At 34.6% G+C, this 22,118-nt stretch overlaps 1 protein-coding gene across 14 annotated transcripts in view; it reads left to right on the top strand.

Annotated features, from left to right (window-relative positions):
- The window catches only part of RBMS3 (RNA binding motif single stranded interacting protein 3), a 631,961-nt gene that overhangs the window by 109,802 nt on the left and 500,041 nt on the right, over positions 1-22,118 (top strand). The gene's annotated exons all lie outside the window — the stretch shown is intronic.

The raw sequence follows: 22,118 nt of genomic DNA on the forward strand, positions 1-22,118 counted from the left end.
TAACCATTCATCTGTTAATGGACACTTAGGTTGTTTCCATATCTTGGCTTTTGTGAAAAATGGCTCATTGAACATGGGAGTGCAGATATCTCTTTGATATAGTGATTTCATTTATTTTCATATATTTGAGGCTCATTTGAATTGTCTCCTTTGGAAAAATGTGTGTTCAGGTATTTTGCCCATTCTAATTGGATTACTTGGGAGGTTTTTTGCTATTGCGTTGTATAGGTTTTTATATTTTTTTGGATATTAACCCTTATCTGGTATGCGGTTTGCGAATATTTTCTCCCATTCTTTCAGTTATCTCTACCTTTTGTTGATTTTTTTTGTTATGTACAAAAGCTTTTTATTTTTATATAGTCCTACTTGTTTGTTTTTTCTTTTGTTGCTTGTGCTTTGGGTGTCATGCCCAAAAAATTATTCTGAAGACACGTATTAAGGAGCTATGTTTTCTTCTAGGATTTTTATAGTTTCTGGTCTTCCATTTAAGTCTTTAATCTATTTTCTGAATGTTGTAAGATACAGATCTAATTTCATTATTTTGAATGTGAATGTCTAGTTGTCCCAACACTTTTTATTGAAAACACTATTTTTTCCCCATTGAGTATTCTAGCTTTGTTTGTCAAATATTTGTTGATCAGATATGTATGGACTTATTTCTGGGATCTTAATTCTATTCTATTCCAGTGGTCTATGTTTTAATGCTGGTAGTATACTGTTTTGATTACTATGGCTTTATAGTACAGTTTTAAATCAGGACATGCGATGCCTCTAGCTTGTTTTTCTTTCTCAAGAGTGTTTTGGCTATTCAGGATCTTTTATGGTTGTATACACATTTTAGGATTGCTTTTTCTACTTTGGAATTTTGGTACAGATTGTAATAAATCTGTAGTTATCTTTGGGCATTATGGATGTTTAAAGAATATCAATTCTTCCAATACAACAACACAGGATATCTTTCCATTTATTTGTGTCTTCTTCAATTTATTTTGTCACTGTCTTATAGTTTTAATTGTATAGATCTTTCACCTCCTTGGTTCAATTTATTCCTAAATATTTCATTGATCTTGATGCTATTGTAAATGGGATTACTTTCTTTACTTCCTTCAGATATTTCTTTGTTAGTGTATATAAATGAAACTGATTTTTATATGTTGATTTGATATCCCAAAACTTTACTGAATTCATTCATTGGTTCAAATAGTTTGCCATCTCTTTAAATGCAATGGAAAGTAAATGTTCTCAGTGTTTTAAACAATTCATGAATTACAGTTAAAGAAACTCAATCTCAAAAAGACACTGCCAAGAAAAATGACAGAATCCAAATGGAAGGCTAATTGAAAAAAATAATGCTAAAATTAAGTGAAAAAATAAAATATACAAAAGTTTAGAGCAGCTTTGTTCATAATTTTCAAAACACAAAAGCAATCAAGTTGTCTTTTGGTGAGTTAAGAATGGATAAACTGTAATACTTTTAGATAATGGAATATTATTTATTGCTAAACAGAAATGAGCTATCAAGCCATGAAAAGATATGTAAGAAACTTAAATGTATGTTAATGAGTAAAAGAAGCCAACCTGAAAAGCCAAGCATATGTGTGATTCTAACTGTATATTGATATTTTGGAAAAGAAAAACTATGAAGAGAGTAGAAAGATCAGTGGTTGTTGGGTAGGAGGGCATAAGTAGGTAAAACACAGATGATTTTTAAGGCAGTGAAACTATTCTGTATGATACTACAATGGTGGATATATATCAGTATATATTTGTCAAAATCAATAGAATGTAGTCACCAAGAGTGAACCCAAATGTAAACTATGGACTTTGGGTGATAATGATGTGTCAGTGCAGGTTCATCTATTGCAATGAATGTACCACAGTATTGCAGGATGTTGATAATGGGGCAGTTTGTACTTGCGTAGGGCCAGGAAGTGTATGGGAACTCTGTACTTTCGGCTTGGTAAGAATGCTCTAAAAATGATCTAAAATTCTCTAAAAATAAACTTTATTAAAAATAATAGACTGTATTAAATATAAATGAATAAAATAATTTTAGAACATCTATTACTCCTTGTCAAAGACAACCCATAGTAAGTACCAATTATTTAAAATGTTATGTTCTATCATTTAGCATTGGTACAAAAATATTTTGGTAAGATTCCATCAAATCGTTGATAAAATGAAGTGATAAACTGTTCTATGTACTTCTATGAAAAAATGTGAAATCTAAGGCCTCCTGCATTTACAGTCTTTGCATTGTCAGCTTAACATTTGTCAGAAGAGTAGAGGGTTTCAGAACAATGCGCCTTTTCATGATGAAAAGATATTTGATGCCCTCATTGGTGTAGAACTACAGGAAGGAATATTACTTCTGTTTACTACTGCTTAGTTAAATCCAGGACATGTTTTAAGAAGAAAATGTATAGCAAGAATAGGCTGGCTTTTAATTTAAACAGTGATAATCACTTTAGTGTCACAAAGGAGCATAGATGTGTAGAACACCAGTTTTAGGTTCTGAATGAAGATTGGGGATAGAAATCTGCCTTCATTTCAAATACTGCTTATAAGTAAATTGAACTTGAATTTAATTTTCTTTGAACTTTGTTAAATAGCGAAGCTCCCTTTACAGAAGAAACTTCAGAGCTGAGGTTTTATCTTTCTCAGTGTTCAGACCACTGCTATAATTCTTTTCTCTCATGGTCACAGTATGACAGTTAATTTTTTTTTTAACTGGAAAAGGGGAAATTGCCTCAAATTAAAAAAATACAGCTTTGTACAAGTTGCCCCAGAGTAAAGCATTTTAAACGTCAAGAGTGTTAGTGAAGCTGCCTATACTGTAATTTAGATAACAACACAGAGAGCAAGCTGGTGTGTTAGTTGTTGAGACATGTGGATAATTGCCATTTTCAGTGCCTTTTATTTTATGTTCTACAGTATTGACTTTTATACTGATGATGATGAAAAAAAAAAGCCCCTAGTAATATATCGGAGACTAGCTATTGGATAAGTTTGAAAAAATAATAAATGCTATGGTCCTCAGGTCATACGAGACAGGCGTGTAGGAAATATTATTCTAATGAAGAGCTTATCTGGAGTATCTTTAACCAAGAATTCAAAGTGGTACTGAAGACTCCAGCAGAATCATATATTAAGCCAAATACACAAACAGCTCAATTACTCACCTTACAAATCAGTCAAAATATTTCAAGGAACTGCGTTTTATTTGTTTTTGTATTCCCTGCAGAGAATCTGTGTTCAATAAATGTTTCTTGAATGAACACATTAAGCAATGATATAGGTTTTTACAGCCCCCAAACCCCAAAATGTGAGTAATACTATACAGTAACTGTGAGATGTGCTTTGACTAACTTTTTTGTTTTCTAATAGTGATGGCAATTAGGTAGCTTTATCGATCTTCTCAGAGATATCTTGGAAAGGTTTTCCCATTTGATTGCAGAGTATTCTCGAATAGAAGTATAACTGGTCAAAGATCAGAAGACTTTAAAGGTGCCTCCTGTATACGCTGTACTGACTCCAAAATGTAGCATATTTACTGATTTAGACCTGGAATTAGATTTTACATTTTTGAAGGGGGCAGACGGTGCTCTGCAAAAATTTGCAATTTGTGGCATAGAACTTTATACTCAGAGAATATTCAAGCTGCACCAATAAAGAATTCAAGCCAGAGGGCTATGATGATGAACTAGAGTTTATTGGCACAAAGTAACTCAGCGGTTCTAACCAGAGGGAAACAAAAGATACTATGATCTCATACAATAGCTATCTGCTGTTTATACTTTATTTACAGAGCATTTAATTTGTACAAGGCCCTGGAGCAATGAAGAAAAGTATAAGAGTATCCTTAGTGTTTTAAGATAGAATAAAAGGAAGAAGGTGTTGAATTGTTGGTTATAAACGAATCAGAGATGCCTGTTCTTAAGCTGAGTAGAAGATTACAAAGTTAGAAATTAAACAAACACACATATATCCTACTTTCCTGGAATTCTTCAAGAATTACGGCTATATTTGTATATATTTCTTTATTCATGCAGCAAAGTGCCCAGCCATGCCTAAGCTGAGGTTTAGGAGGAGAGGTCAAAAGGAAATAAATGCACGTGACATAGATGGATGCATTTCTTTTCCCCAGAGCTACTGGTCTCATCTATTTAAGATGCTTGTTTAGAGCAGAGCATGTTGATAATCTGCTGTCACTTTAAGTTGAGGCATGGCTACAGGAAGCGATATCACCCAGTATCCAAACCAGACCTGGCTCTAGGTAGAAGAATTAGAACCAGTCAAGTAGCCAACTTTGTCATCTTCCCATCACCCTGGTTACTTGACCTGAAAGAAAGCTAATCTAGGACTTGTAAGACTGTGCCTCCTACTTTAGGCCCAATCCATTTTGGGGATCACAGGCAAGGTCAAACTTAAAGGAATGGTGAGATTTCTAGAAGGATATTCCAGGCTGTTTCCAGGGCAGTCTGACAGTCATTGGCAGTTCTCAGAAAAGCGAATGTGAAATAGATAGAATGAGGAATTGCGATTGAAGTTGGGGAAAAGCAATCATTTTTTGTCATTTCCTTTTCTGTCATTGTTCAAATGTGTTTAGAGACATGAGATTAAAAATCTTTATTGATAAAGAAATGTGTGTTATTGGAAAAATTAATAAATAAGCAAATTTTTAAAGTATACAAATCTGTCCCAAAGATAACGCTGTATAGTTCCCAAACTGCTCAGTGATTTCTCCCTTCTCCCAAATGAAACTTCTTGATAATAGGATTCCAATTTAGTTTTATATTTCTTTTCTGCTGACTTAAATCTGTATCTGATATCAACATTCTTCTCCACTGGATTATGTTTTATCATCCTAGCCTGGATCAGAGCGAAGAACAGTGGAGAGACTAGTGGAGAATAGTGGAGAGACTAAATTTTCTGGGAGTTAAGAGGGCTGATTTCCAGCACTGCTTCTCAAACTACCGACGATGGAGATTGAGTTTTTATTTATTTCCAGTACATTACAGGCTGATACTTTCGCAAAGTGCAAAACCAGAGAGTTAGATGTTATGACAATATCAAACTGACGTAAAAATTTTAAGTTCTTACTCTTAATTAGAAATTACTCTCTAATCGATCTTGTTGCAGTCTGGTCACAGTTTGCAGATTGACGTGAGACCACACTTTGAGTGACAGTGATTTAGAATGCTCTTGTTTGTTTTGGGGACAGAGATTTTACCTCTCAGAAATTCTTTTCCTCATTTTTGAAATGAAGTGGGGACACACTAGATGATTACTGAACTTCTGGGATTCTATCATTTTTGATACTATTTTCTTTTTACTAGTCTGAATACATTTGTCATATGTACATCCTACAGTCTAAATTGTCTGTTAGACCATACTTATGCAAATGAGTGAAGAGCATATTTTAGCTGAGGGTTTAACAGGCTATATGTTTGCAGTCATTCCTTAATTGTGGCACCATTTTCAGGGTAGCAGTTTGTTTGTTTGTTTATTTGTTTGTTTGTTTGTTTGTTTTTATACCAACTACTTTGAGGCAGGACATCAGTGCCTGGGAAACTCTAGACTTTCTAGTGATGCCCTTTCCTCTTGTGCCCTTTGCTGCCCCTGAGTGCTTCCGATAGTATAATGATGAGTTGGCAGGTCGACCATGAGTGATAAAAGTTCAAACTAGCCTCACTAACAGAAGTGTTGTAAGTAGGACAATTCTAAAGATGGCAAGATACCTACAACCCGAATACATTAGCTTCCTCTTCTCTCCCAATATCTGTAGTAATATGTAATATACATATGTATACACATACATATATATGTGTGTGTATATATATATATATACACACACATTCAAAATGTAACTGTAAAAATTGTTAAATATTGTAGTCAGATATTTAACTGTGGAATGACTACAATACTAGACTATTTCCTCATCCTCTCTGAATTTTAATGAATGATCATAAAAGTAGGAATGGAAGAAAACTTTTGTATAGAATTAAAAGTCACAGTAACCATGCGTAAATAATTACATTTAGGTCTTTTGTGCCTAGGGTTTATGTTTTTAGAATGTTTTAAATTCTAGGACTAAAATGCAAGTTTTCAGGGATCTAAAAAAAAATTATTTTATTTTGAGAATGTCAAAAGAAAGTTAGATCTTAATGGGAAATTCAGGTGTTCTTCACGAATAAGTTATTTGGAAACTTCCATGCTGTTTCTAAGAATTCCAGATTGTCAAACTTTCTCTGAGAAAACGGATACTACAGATAGTCAAACCATTGTTTATGCTTTTGGATACAAACTTCCAGACATTGGGTATGTGCCCATGTTAAAAAAAATCACAGAAAATTGATTTGCCAAGTTATGTTTTTAAGAACTGTTCATTCTTAAGTGACTCAAAGAAAATAATTTTTTTCCAACCAGTACTTCTGCAGAACTCCATAAATATTCTCATCCACTTTTTAAATTGGTTTTGTGGCAAATCAGGGTACATTATTTCATAGTGAGCATCATTCATCTTTCATATACCTTAAGTGCCATTTCCTCCACATGTGGTCATAATGTATCTTGGGTGAGGTGGGACAGAGCAAGTGCGTACTAATTAAATGAATGAGTCACACACAGATTTGTTTAAATGAATCTTGCTTAACTTAATCTGCAAATTGTATGACTATTTTTCAACCGTCAGCTTCATTTGTCACCTATACCAGGGGGGAAAATTCAGCTATTTTAGCTATATTTGCAATCACTCAAGGTGTACTTTATGACCGAGTGATTGATTTGCACAATATACTTTGTTGTTCCAGCTTTCCTACTGCCGCTTCACTCTTGGAAAAAGGTGAAGTTATTACTCAACTTTTGAATTTACTTATCATATTGAAAGAAGTGTGATCGATTAGATAGATTAAAACAGTACTTGAATATTAATATCCCCACAAAAAATTTTAGCTGAACACAGACACTGATTCTACCATGCTGCCATGCTACATATTCTAGACTACCTTCCAGAGAGATGCAAATAAACACCCAGACTGTTTAACAAACCTCAAGTTACACTGTCAGTCACTGTGATGTTTGCCTAGAGGCAAATTAAAGTAGATATCTTTGGTGCATTTCTGAAGGAGACATTTTTTCAGCATTGTGATCTGTTCTTGATGTGTTAAACAGTTGTGGCTCACAGTTATGCCATCTCTAAATTTATTCTGTTGAGTCTGACCTTAAGATAATGTAAAAAAGCAATTAGTTTTAAACAGTAGGAGTGCCATCAATGTGAAAGAAACAAATTACATGGTGGGGTGATATTTTTAATGATTTTTAAGGAGATTATTAAAAATGAAATCTGTACTAAAAGCTGTGATTGCAATCTTTAAAACTGACAGAGAGCAATGCATTCTTTTCAAACAGCTACACTCCCTAAATGACAATCCAAGTCCCTTTCTGTGTCCTAATGAGAGGTGGTCTGGCTCATTAAATAACATCATAACTCCCCCTGAATAATCAAGCCAAATATTCCTTACACATGATTTGTTAAATTCTACCCTGTTGCCTTCTCATTCAATATTTCAGCAAATATTTACAATGTACTTATCATGAGCCAAAACTGGGCTTGACATTAGAAGCTGTTGTTTGTAACCATTACTTGGCCCTTTAACTGTTAAAAAAAATCCTATTTGTGTACACACACACACACACACACACATACACATACATACACATTTATGGTTTAGCAATCTTGTCTTATTAAACTAAAATTTACTTTTCGTCGACTGCTTTCAGTGAGGAATAGCAAAATGTCATTCTATTGCTTTGAAGTTCTACTTCTTTTAAGAAGTAGAGCTACAGCTAAAATTGACAAAATGTGTTGTCTATATTACAGTAACTTACCTATATCCAGGTTTCTATTGCCACAAAAGAAATTATGTTAATGTTGTAAGTTTAATCATCATTAAAATATCATATTTATGAAACTTAGACACATGATGATCTTACAGACAGTGTCTTGAAGTTGAGGCTCGCATGTGCAGAAGCTGTCTGGTACATTTTGTAGAACCAATATATATTCCAAAGCAGTTTAATAATAATTTTATTTTAAAAATACAATACAAATGATGACAATGACTAACAATTACTGCACAATTGCTCAGTACCAGAAACTGTCTTAAGTGGTTTATATCTGCTCAATTTACCCAATCATCACAGCAGCCCTACAAGGCTGGTGCTATTGTTCAGTTTTCAGACATGGGAACTGAGGCTCAGAAAAGTTAAATAACTCCCCGACATTTTCACACGTGACCTTGAAGAAGCATACATGCAAACCTTGGCACTTTCTAAGGTGCCCATTCTGACCACCGTGCTCTGAGGCTGAACCTCGAGGGCAACTTTGCACATCATAATTTGATTAAAACACGCATAGTCAAAGAATCTTAGTATAGACAGATACGATATATCTATCATAATTTTAGATGAATACAGTTAATGAATTTTAATATAAGCAGATGTAATACACTTATCTGAATGTGATTAAATTATGTAGGGGCAAATAATTTTTATCGCGAAAGATTCTTTCAGGGTCCAAATATTTATCCAGTCACTTAAACATTCCTACGACTTCCTTTCCCTTCATCCTAAGAGATTACTGAGTTAGACTTGAGCATCCCACTTGCTTCTAAGAGGTAAATGACTTGTTTCAGTCCTAACTCCTAGCACAGTATTTCTTACAGTCAGTACAAATCAATGTCCGAAAGCTAATAATGAAATTAGATTGTTGATTGCGTGTGTGTGTGTGTATGTGTGTGTGTGTGTGTGAATATTCTAATGGGTAATAATAGAATAATGCATGTTATTAATGGAAATAAAATTAGGGAATAAATATTAATGTTTTTTAAGAGACACTGCAGAACATAGAGGAAAGCAGTCCTATTAGGTGGTTTTTTAAAAACTCAGTAAATAAAATATTTCTGGTTAGTGTGCATCATAATTACAGATTTTTAAAAATTAAGTTGGTCTTTGATTTTTCTCTTTGTAACACCTTTATATCCTAAACAGTTTCTGACATAATTCTTTAACTCTTTTAATATAACTACCATATTAATTAACTCACTTGGTCAGAATTTAGTTCAAATAACAAGATGATCCTGGATTTATTTCACATGTGAGTCAAAGCAGTATGTTTATGGCAAAGAATACATAGTCTGGAGCCAGCCTTCCTGGACTATAAGACCAGCTCTGCCACATACCATCTGTGCACTTAATCTCTCAATGCTTCAATTTCCTCATCTGTAAGATGTTTGGAACAGTGTATGATATACCATAAGCACTATGAAAGTGGTGGCTTAGGAAAAAATCGCTCAGGATTAAGAAGCAATCATAACCTTATTCCTGGTACTTAATTGGTGCAGAATAAATATTTGATAATGGTATTTATGTTACCCTGTACCTTTACGAGACATATGTGTAACTAGATCTCTGACTTTCTAAAGTTATTGTAATACATTACACTTTTATTTATTTTCTTTAAAATCATGGAATCTTACATCAGCAGATCCTAGCAATTTTGACACTATCCATCTCATTATATTGTGTAGTCATTATACCGAAATAATTATTTTTATTTATTTTTTTGTTCAAAATATACACAGAGTTGAAGAATCTACATCAAAATGCTCAGCTATGATGAGGCAGAGCTGGAAGGCTTTTTCACAAAGAATGTTTTGTTATCTGGTGGACTTATATTAAACCATGACTGCCAACTAAAATCCCTTTCTTTAAAGGTTGCAATGCTCCATAATTAGTTTGCTGTTGCAGTCAGATCACTAACAACCTTTATTCGAAGCCCAGTACAGAATGAAATAGACTCTCCGTGCTGGAAGGAACCTTGAGGTCATCTAGTTCAACTTGTTCATATTATAGATGAGAAAACAGCCTCTGGCAGATTAAATGTCACACAGCAAGTTCGTTAGCTGTCCATCAGAATCTTAGAAAAAAAAAGTTGCCTTTTTTTAAGTGACTTTCAGTTATCTGTTTCTGCATAACAAGTAGCAGTAGATAAAGTGGCTAAAACAATCATGATTTGTTGTTTATTTATTAAATTGTTGATTTATTGAATAATGTCATGATTCTCTGCATTGACTTAGCAGCTCTTCTGTTTCTCATTGTGCCGGCTGGTGTCGCTTATACAGCTCCATTTATCTGAGAGCCTTGCAGGGACACCTAAGTTGGGGCACCTTGGTTCTTCTCTACATAGCTTCTTTCTCCATATATGGTCTCATCCTCCAAGATCTCTCCATGCAGGATATTCTGTGACTGAAATGGCACATGTTTCAGCCCTAACTCAGTACCATCTTCCTTACACTGAGTACAAATTATTATCTCTAAAGCTTTTCTAGATAAATTAACTTCAAGAAAGTATGCTATTTGGATTATTTCCTTACAGCATGGTGGATGGGTTCTGAGAGGGATCATCTCAAGATAGTAAACTCTAAAGTGTCAAGAGCTCATCAAACCCCCTCTTGTGTCATACTTGTGGATATCTGTTGATCAAAGCAAGTCTTATGGTTCAGCTCAGAGCTAATGTAAGAGAGTATTATAACAGAGCATACATTTTGGAAGATGTGGTTCATTTGGAGTTACTTAAGTGCCTGACTACCAAAGTGGCAGAGAATTTATATGGTCAAGAAAAAAAGAGCGAGTGACAAGAGAATATGATATATTCGACATATAATATGATGCTACATTAATTAATTAAATTTTTGCTATTGCTCAATATTCAGTACACAGTCAGAGGTAGGTTGTAGGATAAGGGAATGGGTGACCCTTTCCAGAATATGATGAACAGGAAGTGTTCATCTGCTTTGGCGAGCACTGTTCCTTTATTTCAGATAGTGAGATGGTGATAGAGCCAGGCAGTTCTTAACATGACAACATTTAAATATTTCACTTGAAGACCAGAAAAAAGCTAATGTTTTTAATGTATATGTAATAAAAAGTAAAGGCATGTGAATGCTATTTTGGGTACAATGCACCAATAGAAAGAGTAAGACCAGTTTTAGTCTTTTATTGGGATAAAAATTATTGTGTCTTGAACCTACACTGCACTGCTACAGCCTATAATTCAGAAGGGATAATTAAGTGCCACCATTAAACTTCTGGCCTCCTAACTAATATCACCTATCAGCATACACAAACAAATGCAAGTATGAATCAGTCTCATAAAGCTGTGTCCTCTATGGGGCTTCTCCTGGCCTCTCCTAAGTCCTTGACACACACCTGTGTCACTGACAGCTAGTATGCAAATTGCCTAAAAGCTTCATTAGGCTGGTCTAGACAAGGGAAGCCCATCTGTCAGTTCTGTGACACTTTCCTTCTTGGATCCTCACCTGGGAATAAGTCCTTGAGACACCCAGATGGATGAATTTGTGCCAGTGTCTGGTACCACCAACCTTGGAGGAAGTTGTCAGTGCTGTTTCTTTTACTGACTTTAATTTGATCTCCTCTTCCCTCTACTCCCAAAGAATTACATCTTAAGACTACAATGTAAAGGGATGGTAAAGCTTTTTATTCTCAATTAAAAGGAAACGTTATTTTTTAGCCTGGAAGATGGAACATGAAGCTTCTGTTGGGAAAATCACTTGATGTTTTTTAATACTGTGTGTGTGGTCTGGTTTTCACAGGAAACTCACAATTTCAAATTAACTGAAGCTTGTCAGCTGTCGCTGATAGCTGTCAAAAGGTTTTTGAGAAAGATAGTGACACAGTGTTATTTTAGCAGGCTTGCCTATAAAGGGCATTTATTGGAAATAGCTTTTTGATCCCTATCTCCTTTTTCTTCTTTTTAAAATAAAGTTTAACACAACAGTTGCATGTAAGCCACTGGAAAAGGAAGTCCAACCTCCATTTCTTTGATGATTTCATGAGTAGACTTGAGTCTCTTGCCCATCTCAGGTTGAAATCCTCAGAGAAAAGTTAGGAGTGACAGAAACAAAATCAGAAGTGCAGCCATTCCTTTGATAAGTGACATCTGTTCATCATAAACAGACTTCTTTTATCCATCTGAGCCAGCCAAATGATGTACTCATGTTTCTTTCTAGATGTAGGTAAGGTGGCATAAAAATAATCATGGCGTCATCACATAGGGAAATAAAACATTAAGGATCACAGAAGCTCATAGAAATGTACAATAAATCATAATCTAGAACCAAAAACAATATTTCCTCTTTGAAAATTCTCAAGTTTATGGCAAACTTGTATGCAGGACAGCATTTATGCTTTTGATCAATTTGACACCTAAATGATTTATAATTTCATCAGATTAGCTCCTGTTTTCCATTTTTTTCACAAAATGATCTGCAAAACATACTGTTGTTATTGACAGTACTTCCAAACTAGTTATTATTTGTTAATAATGTTGTGTTAAAAGTCTGAGCAGAGCATCTTGCCAGACAGAGTAAAACTTTTATGCCCAACGGTGTTTGGATGAGCAAGATAATTATACCCTTGTCCACAGCAGATGCTCTGTTCTTCGCTTTGGCAGTTTCCCTGTTCAGTGTGCAAATAATTTTCTCTACTGAAGTTGGTGGCTATTTGCTACAAATATATTTCTTTTCCAGCAAAAAATGGATCTATTCCATGAGTACTTACAAATAGCAATGGAATTGATTGGAGTTTTTATTATTTCAAATGCACACACAAATCTGATCTCAAGAAAATGGGAATGCATATGCATGCCCCATGTCCATCAAAGGATGTGATACTAAGAAAGAAGTTATTTACCAGAATAGTTAGAAGACTACATTGTAACAGTTACTACAATATCCTTATTAAAATCAAGATTTAAAAAAATTAAGTCTCCTTGTTGACAGGCAAATAAAATTTTAAGTCACATATGCATTATGTTATAATAGAAAAGACCTTTATTTACATGCACTTGTAAAAATTTTATCAACTCTCTCTACCTCTATATTTCTACAACAGAGAAAATTCACTTTTTATATATATTTGAAGACCCAAAATATGGAGTTCACATCTATCACAGTTTTAACAGAAACACATGATTGTCCTATGTTTGAAACAGTAAGCATATTCTTTTGGTCACTGATAAACAATATATTTCCATATGCTAGTATGTTTGCTTCTTTTTGGGTGGCACAGCTGCTATAGTGTCTGTAAGCAGCAGGCTAGCAGGTGACTAGCAGAAAGCTGCAGAAAGAAAAGAAAGCAAGAGATGTATTTTCCATAGCTCCGTTCTTCTGTTCCTACCACAAGTCCTCATAAGTAGAAAGGCAAGTGTAACCTCTCCTCAAGTTGCCATGTTTTCACAACCACATAACACAACATACATTTATTTAATAAAACTAAGAATGTAATTGAGGGTTTGGTTTTCGTATTATCCCTGGATCTCCCAAGAATAATCATTGTTGACAAGATTTTTATGGTAAAATTCAACATCCAGCAAATAATTAAGTACCAACTGAAAGATTTTTCCTAAGTCTATACCTAAGTGCCGAGGGCCAGAGATGTGGCTTGTCACATCACATACCTTGTCCTCAACTCTTCAGCATGCCAGGGGTGGAAGTAGCTACTGAGAGATGAAATATTGCACAAAATATTTATCACCAGCAGAGGCATGAAGGAAATGTCCCCTAAAGCCTTAGGCAGGGAAGAGAGAAATCTGCCTGAGCTGAAGATTTCTCAGCAGAAGTAAAATTTGAGTCAGGATAAATAGGTTTTGCTCCTGGGGAACCAAGAGGAGGGCATCTCATTGGGTGCAATAGCACGGATCAGGAGGCAGTCGATTCCTTTTTTGCCAAATGCCTTTATGAGAGCATTCTCAAATACCACCATTAAGCTAGATGACACAATGATAGTTATTTCTCTCCTCTTGTTGAAAACGAGTTGCAGCTGAAATATCAGGAGCCATCCAGTATGATCTTGATAAGAGTAACAGACTACAATGGGTATTCATATCCTAATAAAGATTTAATAATAAATATTTATAAATATTTTTTAGATGTATGTAATGGTCCCTTTGGTGTCACTTGAGATATTATCAAAAATGGTAGTAGGAATAGAAGTAGAATAAGATTCTAGGTACATACAAGGTTAAATAAAATCAGTGATAGCTTTTATTCAGATGGTACTTAGTAGGACTCCCAAGTCATTTTTACCTTGGATCTTCAGTGTTGAGTTTTCATCTCTTTTTCAAGATGAAGAAAATTGAGTATTCAAAGGCCATTTCAGAACTTATTCACTGCTTAAAACATTGCATCCTAAGTTGTAAATAACTGAGTAGCTCCTGTGTAAAGTTGAGAAATTTGTTTCTGGTAGAATAATCAATGCCTCATTGGTAATATGGTCCTTCTCTCTTTCTTTAACTTAATCTTTCTCCTTATAGACTGCTATTCTAGCCTCTTTTCTCTAATCACACACAGCTAGACACATCTATACTTCCATATCCTGCCCCCTTTAGGAGTGTACTTTTGTACACTCAATAGAAATAACCAACTTTAGGATATGGCTCTCTCTTTGCAGAGACTTCCTTTAAGGTTTTAGGATGAGATACTGTTGGCAGGTGACCTGTGTCCATTTCTAATTATCATTGAATTACCCTGCAGTTTCTGTATTTATCCTGTGACTGATCACATCCAATAATGAAGTTTTTACAAAAATAAAATACACAAAGATAGAACTGTAATTCAGTAAAGAGGGACTATGTGGTTAAGCTAGTTTTATAAAATATCAGAGAAAAGTATATCCTTCCCAGGAGGTAGACCATAGTCAAAGGACCACCCATTTTTTTCATTGGCATACATCGCTGAGTCTCCTTCTCACTATACTTTTCATTCTCTAGGGATTACCAACAAGGTCTTTTTGTGGTGGGAAAAAAACGAGTTAGAACTTAAAACAAAGGAACATCATTATTCTTCAATAATTTAATTACTCAGAAATGCTTTTTGGCTAAGCATACTTTCTAGCATCTTCCATCTTTCTGCTATTTATCCATACTCCGGATTACCTCATTCATTAGTTCTGACAAGGGACTTTATTTGTATCATTGCCTGACAGATGTGTTACATGTTTCAGTCTTAAAATATTCGACTCTGAGCTCACTGCTGCATACTTGAGAGATGATGTTAAATCAGCCTCTGCGACACACCGCTGTCATCAAGCCAAATAACTCAGGGGAAAAATGATAAGGGTATTAGGAGATCAATAAGGCAAAAGAATCTGTGCTTTCAGAAGTAAGGCAAAATATGAGAAAGACTATCAGTCAAGCATTAGGGCATAAATAAAGCAAGAATATGCCATGTTTGGGACACTCTTACGCTACAGTGAGCCATTATCTTGTGAGTAGTAAATTTTTCTTAAGTATGCCTAACTCCTTTAATATAGGTCATTCTAAAATATAGCCATAAGCCTCGATGGCACATTGATCAGACTGGCATTGCTCTTCCTTCCTTCCTAATAGAATGAAATGAGGAGATGGCTGATGAATGCTGAGGACAATTCCTAGACCATTTAAATGTGAGCCATCACAATGAAGCATTCTCTTTGCTTAATGAAGATTTGTATAACTCACATCTTCGTAAATACGAATTGTGCAGACACATTTCTGCCCTTTGAGATGATATTACTCAACAAGGCCCCCATGAGTGCCCAGTTGTGTTGAAGTTTTTGGGGAGTGTAAAACAAACAAACTGTAGAAACTGGCAACTTAGAAATAAAACCCTATATTGAGTAATAGGTAATCAGATATGAATCAGAAAGCAATAGTTTCTCCTTTTCAGCCAAAAAATACATTATTCTAAATTTGCAAAAAATAAATAGAATAATTTGCAGACACAAGACACTAAAATTCATGAACATTTGGAAATAGTAACTTATTTTTGTGGGCTAATGGTCAAGGAGACTTTGTGAAAATGATTCAAAGCCCATGAATATCACTCGTAGGCAGGTGATCTTTAGACTATGAAGAGCATTTCAGGCTTTTTTTTTTAACCTCAAGACGAAGTATAAAAATTAATTTTTGTTTTAGGAAGATAAAGCTTAAGGCTGTGTGCTGGATAGTTTAGGGTATTTGGAGCTTGGGAACAGGAAACACAATTTGGAGATGGTTGCATTAATCCATATGTGAAGTGAAGTGCTCCCACACAAGAATAGAAGCAATGGAATGAATGGAAAAGACAGATGTGAGAGACACAGACGGAGGCATAAGCAGCACTTGGTGCCTGAATGAAACAGCCATGGGAAAAAAAAAATAGATATATCCAGATGTTTAGTCACCAATGCACAGTTGATCTATGAAAAATGACAGCTAAGTTCCAGTTGAACATTCAAGGCACAATGTATTATGAAAGGTTTATGGAAGTGCCCTCAGCACAGTGAGCCATCAGGAAAGGTATCCAGAAAAGGAAACCCAGGGACACAGGCTAAATGCACATTGTAGGCAGATAGACAGCAGGTAGAAAAGCACAGATGCAATTGATCACACAAAGACCTTACATCTAAAAATGGGCAGTCATTTACTGGTATAGGGTAGAGGTAGAAGGGGTGCTGGAAAGGTGGGTTAGGAGTCAGTGGCAGCAGGTTTACCTAGAGGCTGATGAAATTTAAGCTTTAGGGCCCCTCCTTTTCTCCACTCTTTTCGATATCCTGTATCTAATCATGTATCTTCATTTTGTATTATTTTCCTTAAAAATGGCCAGTGACCGTTCAAACTATATAAACTTCAGCCCCACAAAAGCCACATTCTACCATTGCCTAACCATGTCTTCACACAGTCATATGGGTTTGGAAAATTTGTAAAATAAAGATATTTTACAACTCATTAAGATACTTATCCCTTTCCACTTCATCTTCCTCATTTGCACTTTTCTTTTTCTCAAATGGTGGTGAGTATTTTGGAATTTAGTTAGGGGGAAGTTATGTGGGAGTGGCATATGTTTGTGTTATTACTAACTATTCTATGGTAAGAAGGTCTGCGAGAATACTCAGACTATCACTGTCCTGGGCATTGTGGCAGGAACATGCTGCCACAAGATCTTATTGTGATAGGTGTGTGGCCTCTGGCACCCAACACTGAAGCTATATGGAAAAGTATAGAAGGAAAAGATTCACAAAATCTGAATCAAAAGATAAGTCTATGCAAAAATCTTCTTAATTTTTGCCTTCAAATTTACCATCCTAACAACTTATAAGCCATTACCGTTAACGCATTGTCAAGCTGAATAAAAAAACCTTTTTAACTATCAATAAAAAAATACATTTATGTCAACCACTAGAGAACAGACAGAATTATTTCTTTACTTCCTCTACAGAAAATATTCTGAAATTACTGCTATATGATGAGGTAATCGTAAAGTATGCAGACCAATAATAAAATGCAAGGAAAATTATTTTAAAGTGCATCAGAGAGTTAGTATTGTTATTTTCAGCATTTTTTGATGTTTGTTTTATGTATCGGGTTTTAAAAATTAGTGATTTGTTACAGCTTCTTTTAAAAATAATATTGATTTTTATGATTAATTTTATAAATTTTATTTATTTTTTCTGAAGGAATCCCTCAAATTGTAAAAGTACCAGGTACTATAAGACCTGGATCTGTTCCTACATTGTGGGGTGGATTTTGACTTTCATAATCAAGTACATAATCTGAAACTTTGGTCCATCCATGCAGACCATCTTAGAGTTAAGCATCTGCTATGGTCTGAAATTTTTTCTCCCCCTAGAAATTTATGTTAAAATCCTAATGCTCAACTGTAATGGTATTAGAGGGTGGGGACTTTGGGAGGTGCTTAGATCATGAGAGTGGAGCCCTCATGAATAGATTAGTGGTTATAAAAAGAGACCCCCGTAAAGACACTTGACACCTCCATCATGTGAGGGTTCAAGGAAAAGTCTGGGACCTAGACGAGGGCCCTCATCTGACCATGCTAGCACCCTGATTTCATATTTCCAGCCTTCAAATCCATGTGAAATAAAATTTTATTATTTATCAGCTACCCAGTCTGTGGTATTTTGTTAAAACAGCCTGAATGAACTAAGCTAGCATCTGTTGTTTTCAACTTTCATGGTGTCCCGCCTTTTTACCTTCACTCATATAGTTCTACTCTGTAATATCCTAATTCTCTAATTATTATAATTAGGGAAGATCTGAGTGGTTAATATATTAGTGGAATATATTAGCATTTCTGAATACCCTATACCCAAATTCAGGTTAAAAAGAATGTTCCAGTTTCTGCATGGCATAATATTTGAGAAATATATTTAAGTAGGACCTTAAAACTGGTTCAAATGAGAAATTTGTGATTCAAGTTAAAAATGCAATAGCATATATACCAAAGCCAAAAATATCTCACTATGTAACATTATTCCACACAGAAAGTTTCAGGAATTATAACTAGTTTCATTCAGAAAAATATTTTCAGAAGTACACAAAGGATCTTGAACTGAAACCAAAGAAGAATTATCTATCATTTACCAGCAGTCCATTGACAGCAAAATGAATGTAAAATGATTATTTTACTTCATTATGATGGAACAAATATTTTGGTTCAAATATACAGGGAGACCACCCATTGCAATTTAAGTTTATATAATGAACAAATTTGGGATGTCAGTTATCATTTTCCTTATTTTTAGCACAGAATTTATCATTCTTCAATTAAAAAAAAAATCTGTGAGATTAGGTACAGATAAGACATGTGGACAGTGATTGGTCACTGAAACTAGCGTATCAGCTACAAACATAATTTTCATTTTTATTCTGTTCATAAACAAGTCTTATCTTTATTTGGCCTGCCAGGTTGTGATAAGTAGCTCAAAGTAAATGGAACACATTGGGTCATGCCATTTTCAGTCATCTAATCGAGAGAAAGCATGTGCAAAACATGCGTCTTATTTTGTCATTATCTGCATCCTTGCACAAGATCATAGATTATGTCCATAATGATTAGGGGTGTGTCTGTCTGTCTTTCCAAATTGCTAACATATGATAATCATTGGTCTTGCCAAAACCTTAGTGCTGATTGAAATGAATGACTAGTGGAATCTAAATAAATAGGAGGAAACGTGCTTCTGCACATAGCACCACCAGCCTCAGTCATGAATGGACTGTTAACCTTGTAGAATATTATAATACTCTAAATAGTGCTTTTCAGCCAGTGGTGGGAGTGCTAGAATCTCATGCTTCTGCATACCACTGTGGTGTAGTCCACGCTGCAGGGATCTTTGTTTTTTTTTCTGCTGAAATCAGAACATAACACTAGTAGATGCCTGTTTTAACTGGGTAAAATATTCCTGTGCCAAAAAACAAAAAATATCTGAAATACCAGTCTACTGATAGACCATAACTTATTTGAGTATAAGTCATCACTCTGGTAGAGAAAGTTCTATGTTGTTAGTCATCTCTCATTTTTAGGTTTATTTTTACCTGTTTCTTCAAATTACAAGAAAAAGCAAATAAATAATTCCATTTATTGTCCTTGAGAATTCTGTTTATATAACTTGACCATTCTACAGTTCCATTCATTCTGATACTTAAAAAAGATTACTGACTAGTAAAATATGTTGTTCTTTATTGATTATGAAGAATATAGCTTACAATAAAAGAAATAGGCACTCTTTTCTCTTATACTTTAATAAACATAAATGTAGACCACATTTGGTTGTTTATCAAGTTTCTTTTACATTTGCTTTCTATCCTGCGATTCATGTGCTAAGAACTCTATGCTCATTTCATCTGCATGAACTCTTCCTCTATTTTTGTTTCTTTACGATTTAAAAGGAGTAATTGTCAATGGTTATATTTTATCTTTTAAAATGTTTTCTCATAATATTTAGATTTGTGTATTAATTTTGAATTTACATGAATTCTAATTATAGTAATGTGTCACTTAGTAAGGGGAATAAGTTCAGAGAAATGCATCGTTAGATGACTTTGTTGTTGTGCGAACATCATAGAGTACTTACACAGACCTGGATGGTATAGCCTACTACACAACTAGACTGTATGATATAGCAAAACTCCTAAACTACAGACCTGTACAGTATGTTACTGTACTGACTACTGTAGGTAATTTAAGACAATGGTAAATATTTGTGTATCTAAGCATATCTTAAAGTAGAAAAGGCACAGTAAAAATATGGTATAAAAGATAAAAAAAATGGTACCTGTATAGGGCACTTAACCATGAATGGAGCTTTCAGGACTGGAAGCTAGTCTGGGTGAGTCAGTGAGTGAGAAGTGAGAGAATGTGAAAGCCTAGGACATTACCGTACACTACTGTAGACTTTATAAATACCGTACAGTTAGGCAACATTAAATTTATTTTAAAATGTTTTTCTATTTTCAGTTAGAAATGAACCTTAGCATACTGTAACTTTTTTATTTTATAAACGTGAACTTTCAACTCTTTTGTAATAACACTTAGCTGAAGACACAAAAACATTGTGCAGCTATACAAGAATATTTTCTTTCTTTATATCCTTATCCTATAAGCTTTTTTATACTTTTATTTTTATTATTATTTTTTTTTACTTTTTAAACTTTTTGTTAAAAACTAAGAAACAAACACATATTAGACACAGGGCCAATATCACTGTCTTCTACCTCCATATCTTCTCTCACTGGAAGGCCTTCAGGGGCAGTAACACCCATGGAGTTGTCATCTCCTGTGATCACAATGCCTTCATCTGGAACACCTCCTAAAGGACCTGCCTGAGGTTCTTCTTGAGGAGATGTCACTCTTTTCAGAAATATGTCCATGGTGGTTTACTCGGTTTGTTTCTTTTTTTTTTCATCATAGATTTGCTTGTAAGCAGATAATGGACCATGGGCATTCTTCTCTATTAATGAAAATATTTTTTTACTGGGATCCATGTTTTCAAACTTTTCAAGGAGTTTTCGAGGTTGGCAAAAGCTTCTGCTAAACCTTTCACTGTAAATTTTTTGGGGGGGTTTCTTTTTCTTCTTCTGTGATTTCCTTTTCTCTTGCCTCTTCTTCAGCTCTGTATTCCTGTTTCAGTTCCGACAACTCCTCATTAGTGAGTTTCTCAGGAAACACTTCTAGGAATGCCTCAGTGTCATCCCCATATATACCCAAGTTAAAGTTGTTTGCCATCTCAGCCACAGTCTTGTCGATTTTTGCAACCTTTGCACTACAACATTACGGAGGCTACAACATCACCAGGCAATAGAAATTTTTAGGCTCCATTATAATCTTATGTGACCACTGTGGTATATGCAGCTTGTCCTTGACCAAAACATTATTATGCAGGGAATGACTATATGTGTTCTGTTTTATAAATGTTGTGGTGTGGATTAAATTTTTATTGATTATGTGAAAATAAGAAGTTTTTGGTTTTCAGTGGTATAATATAACTTTTCTCTAATTATATCCTTCCTTCAAGCCAAAATTCCAGGCAGAAATTCTTAAAGTCAGCAGCTTCAGGAAATCTATCTATAGGAAAGAAATATTTTACTCTATTTGCAAAATTATAAGGAACTGTGATTCTACAATACTGTTACAGTGTACATGTTTTGTAAACTTGAACAAGTTGCTTACCCATTATCAGCCAAAGTTTTGAATTCTCTATGATGTTGGATATAAGCAGAAGAGGTGATGTGATACATATGTAAATGTTTTATATTATACATGTAAATTAATATGTAAAACTAGCATATTAAAATGTTTAACTCCACACTGTTAATTGGATTCATTTCCTGAATTAAGAAATTCTTATTAAACCACCAATATGATTTCAAAGAGGCCGCTTTTATCATTACTCCAGTGGTTAATGGTATACTTTTTGCTTTGGTTCTGTCATTGTTTAGCTCTTAGATTTGGTTGTCTCTGTTTTGATTCTGCTTAGGATGTGATCAAATTTGTGGTGTTCATATTCTTTCTTCAGAGAGTTTAAAGAGAGCTCTGAGTGTTTGTACAGCAAGGAATGATGACATAATACTTTCTCTTCAAGCACTTCTCCGCTGGCTAATAAACAGGAAGGTTCTCCTTGAGTCCCATATTTCTTCAAGAAAGTCACGTTTATGTTTCCGTTGTTTCTCCATTAAATCATGGGATTTATTAATTCAGTCTGCACATTCTGCCCACACTCTT

Source organism: Pteropus alecto, unplaced genomic scaffold, assembly GCF_000325575.1.
Source record: "Pteropus alecto unplaced genomic scaffold, ASM32557v1 scaffold10, whole genome shotgun sequence".
NCBI lineage: Eukaryota > Metazoa > Chordata > Mammalia > Chiroptera > Pteropodidae > Pteropus > Pteropus alecto.